Source organism: Agelaius tricolor, unplaced genomic scaffold, assembly GCF_023055355.1.
Source record: "Agelaius tricolor isolate 1412-34295 unplaced genomic scaffold, bAgeTri1.0.p SCAF_34, whole genome shotgun sequence".
NCBI classification, from domain to species: domain Eukaryota; kingdom Metazoa; phylum Chordata; class Aves; order Passeriformes; family Icteridae; genus Agelaius; species Agelaius tricolor.
The window spans coordinates 4,086,902-4,094,041 of NW_027269294.1; positions in this window are offsets into that span (position 1 = coordinate 4,086,902).

Below are 7,140 nucleotides of genomic sequence, written 5' to 3' on the forward strand. Positions count from 1 at the left end.
TCTTGGTTTGGATGCCTGCAGTTCCACCTCTATCGCTGCTGTAAATCTCTGTGGTGATTTAAAGCCCAGCACAGAGCGAGGCTCCCAGCCAGAGGCACAGGCAAAGCACTTCCACAACAAGATTCAGCTCTCCCAAAATTTATAAGGTACAAAAACATTCAATGCAGATACAGGAAGCAGATTTGGAATTTAGATGCTGGAAACTACGGGAAGTCTGGAAGGTGCTGGAGCAGCCTCCTAAACGGAAACCAAGCCATGAAAGCCAAACACAGAAAATTCTCTCGTGTAGGTGATTGCTTTGAAATCCATTAAATAGTAGCTGGGATAGTCCCAGCTGCTATCCCAGCTCCCAGAAAACTGGCATTGAAATACTCCCCCCTGGAACCAGAGATGATTCACAATCACTTACAGGAATAGGCATGGTCGCCTACAACACCCAAGAAGTCCTCAAGTGTGAAATGCTCCTCCTTATGTCTTTAGGGCAAAACTGACAAACTAAAGAGGCAGAAAGAGCAGCAAATATCTAAATGATTTCTCTCTGGGCACACACCTTCTCCTCCCACCCTCTCAGAGGCTTCCAGGGAACTGAGTAACCAAATTATTCATCCACACGCAGTCCCAACCTCTGTCTGCAGCCGTGCATTGCCTCCTCGGGGGAAGCTTGATTCAGCTGAAACAGACCTGAAACAGCTTTGATTCCAGGGAGCAAATAAATATCCCAAATTTTGAACATCTCTAATTGGATCCCAAGGAGAGCTGTAAACTGTCTGGGTAAGAATTGCACTCCTCACAGTTTCCCCATGCTGGGAGGCCCCGTTAGAGTGGATGGATAGGTACTACCAGGAAACAAGATGCGTGTTATGTACGATGAGAAAAAGAGCAGGAAATGTTTAATAAGCTATCCAGTGAAAAAAATCCTGAATAATAAATCTCTCCCAAACAAAAATGGAAACGGGCAATTGGATATTCTAGGAGGAGAGAAAGAAGGATAATTCATCATATAAATAATTCATTGCAAGTTTTAGCAGCCGGCGCTGCCATGCATTTGGTATGGAAGACAGATGACACTGGGATTGCTTGCGTGTGTGCTTAATTTTGTGTATACACAATTTTTTTGCTGAATTATATGGTTCTCATTGAGGCGCAGATCTGAAGATCTGTTATCAGTAGCTCATTGATTAGCATTTATTACTTGGAAGAGGGTACTGTTATTTTTTAACATCATAAACTGAGGTGCTAACCCAGCCTTCCCGATCGATGCTGCCTGATAACCCAGACTGTGATGCGTTTTAGTTATGCAGCATCACACAGAGCTCACTCTCCCAGAAGAGGGATGGGCGGGACAGCAGGGGCCTCCAGAGGCATCCTGGAAGCCTCTGGCTTGGGAGCTGCCACTGCCTTCCCCAGAGGAGCCACACACGAGCGGCCGGGTGGAACCTGAGCAGCGACAGCGCCCAGGAAGGGCTAAAACCGAATGCTGTGAGCATGGAGATCGTGCTCCTACTTCCAGTAGGAATACTGGTGTTGCCTACAGGTTTCATCTGAGGAAGAGGGGTTTTTTCTGCCCTTAAGGGAGCAGGTGGGTGCTGCCTGAAGCCATGACCTGTGACAGAGGTGACAGCCTTGTGATGCTGGGCAGAGCACGAACCAGAGCCAACACCTTCCCCTGTGCGTTGCTGCTCCATGAGCACAGCCAGGCACAGAACCCAGCACTCATGGCTGGCTCCCTGCTAGCCCCAGCCCTGGTTTCTCTTCCTAATAAGAGGCATTTTGCTCCCTCTCTCCTGAGGGAAATCAAAAGCACGTGCAGTGGTTGGCGTGCCACTCGCGACTGAACCCAGCGTTTGTGCTGCGGGGTGGAACGAGGCACCCAACAGCACAGCCCTGTCATACAGCACCACAACACCTCCAGGCATCACCCAGCTGCAGGGCAAGCTAAAGCATTGCCACTGACCCAAAGAAATTACACATTTGGGCTGCCTTCAACTCATTACTTGCCCATTTTATCCAATTATGTTTTATTTATTAAGCTACTCTGCAAACTCTCCTGGCGTTGACTGTTTTACACCTTCAGTGCATTTTTGAAAATCCTACTGTTTTATGAACTGATTAACAAGACTTACTGCTCCAACAGCACAAAAATACAATACAAATCCAAAATATGGTCCAATTGAATCAAGAATACAGCATTGGATTTTCCATATCATCATTGGAAAACACCTGCTGTTAAACACTACTGCAGTACTTGTTTTATTTTGCCAAATCCAATATATTATTATAAATCAGTTTGAAGATGAACAACTTCACTCTAAAATCCCAAATATGAATGTGAAAAATAATGACAAGCAGAGCTTTCATGCTCCAAGCATTATTTCTTAATCATAACTTCATTCTACTGAGAAAGAAAAACGATGCTACTTTGCATAATTTAAATAATCTCATCTCCTTTCCAGATAAAATTATTAACAAACCATTGATTTAATCTCAAGTGCCCAACAGACCCCGTAAACTCTGATGCCAAATATCTATTCTTTTAATTAAAACAAATGAATTTAATAAAGATGACTGGTATGGTAATTAGAGCTATTATGAAGTACAGGCTACTTTGATCTAGAACATGCAGCCTTTAATTCTTGCGTGGAGGTGTTCCCACAGACACAGCCCAGACCCGAGCTCTTGTTATATTCCTGTCTTCAAAGAAGAATTGTTTCAGACATGTCACTGCAAAGTGTTGGTTTAAATCACTATTTTCCCACCCCAATTTACACACTCACAGAATGGAGCAAAAAGAATCAACTGCCCAAAATATGGCACTTGAAACTAAATGCTATATTTTTATATTTTTCTTTGTATTTAATGCTTCACACTCTTACCTTCAGCTCTGCACATGTGTAGGCAAATAGGATATTCTGCTGCTCATAAATCCTTGGTGCAAGAGCAGTAATTGCAGTTTTTAGGGCCAATTTGAAGACTCCATAAGTGGTTGCCTGTGAAATGCAAAAGACAGCAAAACCTAGAAGACTGGAATGGGTTTGAAGAGCTGATTTTGGGTTTGTGTGGTGGCAACTGATCGAGAAGGATTTACCTTTACTCAGGACAGACAGGGAAGTCTGTGATGTCCTAATTCCTTCCAGGCCACTGAGAAATCCACAGCATCAACCTCCTCTACTTCTCCTTCCTCCCTCCAAGTGAAGACCAGCCTTGGACATCCTCAGCTTCTCCCCTTCTGGTTAACCAGTGGCACCCAGGATTCCCAGGAAATCGGAATATGCAATTTACTGAATAGACAGAAAACACCAAGAAATGCAGAAAGAGAAAGGGGAAATTATCACTCATTGACCAGTGATACCATTACTGGGAGAAGCTGAAACACAGCAGAGCTAAGATTTGATTCTCTGTCATTTCTGACAGGGAGCAATGAGAGAACAAACCTTTCTCCTCTGGGAAGCCCCAGGTTCCAACTTTGTCCATTTTCAAGGTCTGCACTACAGGCTGTAACAACACAAAGAGAGGTTAAATTAAGCATGGTGCCACATCTGGCCACTGCAGAACTCCAGCCAGCACTCAGAGCACACATCCAGCTCTGTTAAAGGACACATGCTGCTTTTTTCCTACCCAAGTGCATGCAGCAGCACTCAGCAATTAGCAGGGATGTTTTTTTGTGTGCTGGCACTCACAGGCACACGGCAGAGGAGAGCTCCAGGCAGTGACAGAGTGGGATGGCCAGCTACAGAATGGTTCTTCTAAAGGCATTACTGAAGGCAAGCTCATCCTATATGATTTAGAATAAAAGCTCATCTGACTGGTTTTTGTCTCACAAAGCGAGAAATGCCATGGCATGAGGCAGGAGGCCCTACTTGGTGCTGGCTGAAATTAAAGCCTGTTCAGTATGAACACATTTTTTGATTGGTGGCAGAGCTTAAAATAAATCTGATAGCAAGCAAATCTAACCCAGCTTCACCTTAACCCCCAGGATGTCCCAGCAGGATGGGTGGCAGGGAGCAGAAGTGTGCTGCAAGGGCTTGTGTGTCTCATCAGGAGGTGAGATCAGTGGCAGCCATTCCCTGTGGTTTCCATGCAGAACGTGACTCGAGGTCGGGCTGTGCGCGGGGCAGGGGCCGAAGCCCCAGTGCCTGCACTGCCCATGCTGAAGATGAGCACCACGTCCTCATGGCCACCCTGATCTATTGCTGGAGCACTTGGGTCACACAAATAACAAAGAGGCTTCTAAAAAGGTGGTTTAAAAAGCTTTTGAAGCACAAGGCTGAGATGTGACATGCACACCAAAATTAGCAGAGCAATGATGTGTAGCTGGACCTCTGGATTTGTGGGTTACACCTTTGCAGACTAAGACATGCTTCATTCTGCTTTCTTTGCCACACTCTGAAGTTTTATTAGCTGTCTTTTAGGTAACTAAGTTTAAGGCTGAATACTTTTCCTTTCCACTCCTCAATGTTTGGGTCTTTTTCCTTTTAGACCACTAAGGAAGTTTTCCACTGCTTTGATTTCACATGGATTTAGTAGCTAAGGGGTGTAGTTATTATAATTAAATATGAGAAGCACACTAAGGGACAGATATATTTGAGGGAAGGAGTGCTAAAACAGTTCTGCAAAATAAGACAGTGACAAGAAAATTAAAACATCAGTGAAAGCTCCAAGCACTTCTAGCTGCAAAAACATTTCCTTTTTCCACATCGTTAGCACTGAACATTTCCTGTTACAAGCAAGAGCTTAGGAAGCCAGGCTTGCTCAACTCACCCCTGTTACTGAAACAATCCAATAAAAAACAGGTCTATGTCCTATTTTCCGAGCTCCTCTCTGGAGCTTGATCCCTCAAACACGAGCTCCATCTGGTGGACTTTCCCAAAAAGTCGGAGCATCCATCCAGCCCTCCCCGGGCCAAATACACGTGCCCCATGATGGGAACTCCAGCCATTACGTGTTTCAGCGAATTGATTTTGTCCTGGGGGTCAAACCCAGAGGTGCAAACAGTTCCAAGGAACTCAGAGGACCGACCATCCAGCATCAGCCCTTTGCCACAGAGCTGGTCTTGCTTTGGAAATTAAATTAAAACTGCTTCAATCTCCTGAGAAAAGCACCCAACACTCTTTGCGACTTCTCTGGGGGTCCTGTTCAGCCACAGCTCCCTGTACTGAAGGGCAAAGCCTCCCTTTGCCAAACACATGTCTGCAGATGTTTTGGCTACCCAGTAGCATCTCAGATGGCACTGAGTGACTGTTTTTAGATGGCAAAGTGAGCCAGGTGTGACACAAGGCAAGCAGGGACAGCAGCCCCAGCCCCTCAGCACTTGCCCCAGCTACTGCACAGAGCTTCATCAATGGGAGACAGCACAACTCAGGAAGGACAAAGTTCCCAAGTCTGCACTCCAAGATGTTATCATAGTTTTAAATCCTCTCTTATAAAACATGGTGTCCTGTGAAAGACATTTTGCTGTGCCTAAGTAGGACATCTCCTCCAGAGATCTATAATTGCTTCCCGTCTCAAGTGAGGAGATGATAAAGCCCAACGCAGCAGATTACAAGTTTATTGTAATAAATTGCATTGGCCAGGAAAGCAAAATTTAAAAACACACGAGATTGAAATGATAGAGAACACAATTATGCAAAGCTTCAAGCCCAACATCTTATGTAACTGCAGGGATTTGTGTCTGCCTCAAGAACACGGCGTGTGGGAACGCACGTAACCGGTTTGCCTTCGCAAGCGCTCGCTCCTGTCTGAGCTTCCCCAGACTGGGCAGGGGAGCAGGATCCATATGGATACAACCTCAGACGTGCATGGGGAGGCCACCAGCCCCACTGGTGTGTCTGTTTTTCCACAGCATTCACATATTGTGAGGAGCAAAAGGCACAACAGAGACACTTCCATTGATTTGCCATAGCCAAGCACATCCAAGCTATTCAAAGGAAGTTGTTTGCCACTCTGGAGAAGCTGCTTGTTAGAAGGTGGGCAATTAGCAGGAAAAAATGCCAGAAGAAGCTGAGTGTCTGTGTGTGGTCCCCAAGAAAGCCCATGGGACAGCTTGCCTCAAGACATCAAGAAATCTGTACAGAAGAGCAGACTACCAAAGGGCCAAGGAGGAATTGATGGGATACATTTCATTAATCTTTCCTGTCATTTTTACAACTCCAGCTGGAGGAACACAGGGAATCAACTGAATCAGAGAGCATGGAAAAAGCACGCCCGAACTAAGGCTGGAAATGCTTTTGGGGTGTTACTATTCCAAATGGAATTGTTTGCTTGAAGATAATTATTTTTCTCAGTACCAGCCTTAAGGTTTTTTTGTACAAGCCAATGAAATATTTTCCAGCCCCAGTTTCTTCTCCCACTTCTCCACACAGAGCTGGCATTTATTGCCTGTAAACACCCCAACAATCTGTTACACCTACCCCAAGGACAAGTCCCAGAAAATAAGGCCATCCCCTACCTGGCAACATCCCCAGTGTTACTGAGAGAAAACTTGTCTTCCAGGGCTCCTTTCTAAGATTTGCCAGGGCTGGCTCAGTGAGGAGAAAAGGAAAGGAAATAGCATTTTAAAACCAGGCAAAAGCCAAACAGGAAACACACCTCTTAGAAGCCACTAATTTTCCCCATCACAATGTTTGAAAGCAGGGTTAGATGCAGCACATTTGTTTTGAAATGGCAGTTCACTCCTCTTAAAGAAGAAAGATGCAGCACTAAAGAGAGAGATGGTTTTAGCACCAGGTGCTTCCTTAATACATCCCACTTCTCCAGAGAAGCTAGAGTGGTTCCTCTGTCCATCAATATGATGATGGCCATGTCCACCAAAACCCTGTTGCCAAATCAAGGGAAGACCAGCATCAAAGCACTTCAGCCTGGCACCAGTAATGACATTTAAATGTATTGATGGGATCAGCTGCCAGCCCAACAGCTCATTTATCATGCACTAATTCCTAATGTTCTCCTGCTTTATTGACAGCTTGGCAGGTTTCCTCTGGATTGGTCTGGATCTGGATTACAAATGTCCCACAATTTAGGTGCTTGCTCCCTCTAGAGCCAGAGAAGATCCTGCCCAGTGCCAAGTCACACATGCAGTTGTTTGAAGAACTTGAAGGTCCCTAAGGCAGAGGTAAGTCTGTACACCAGTGACTCTGTTCTGAC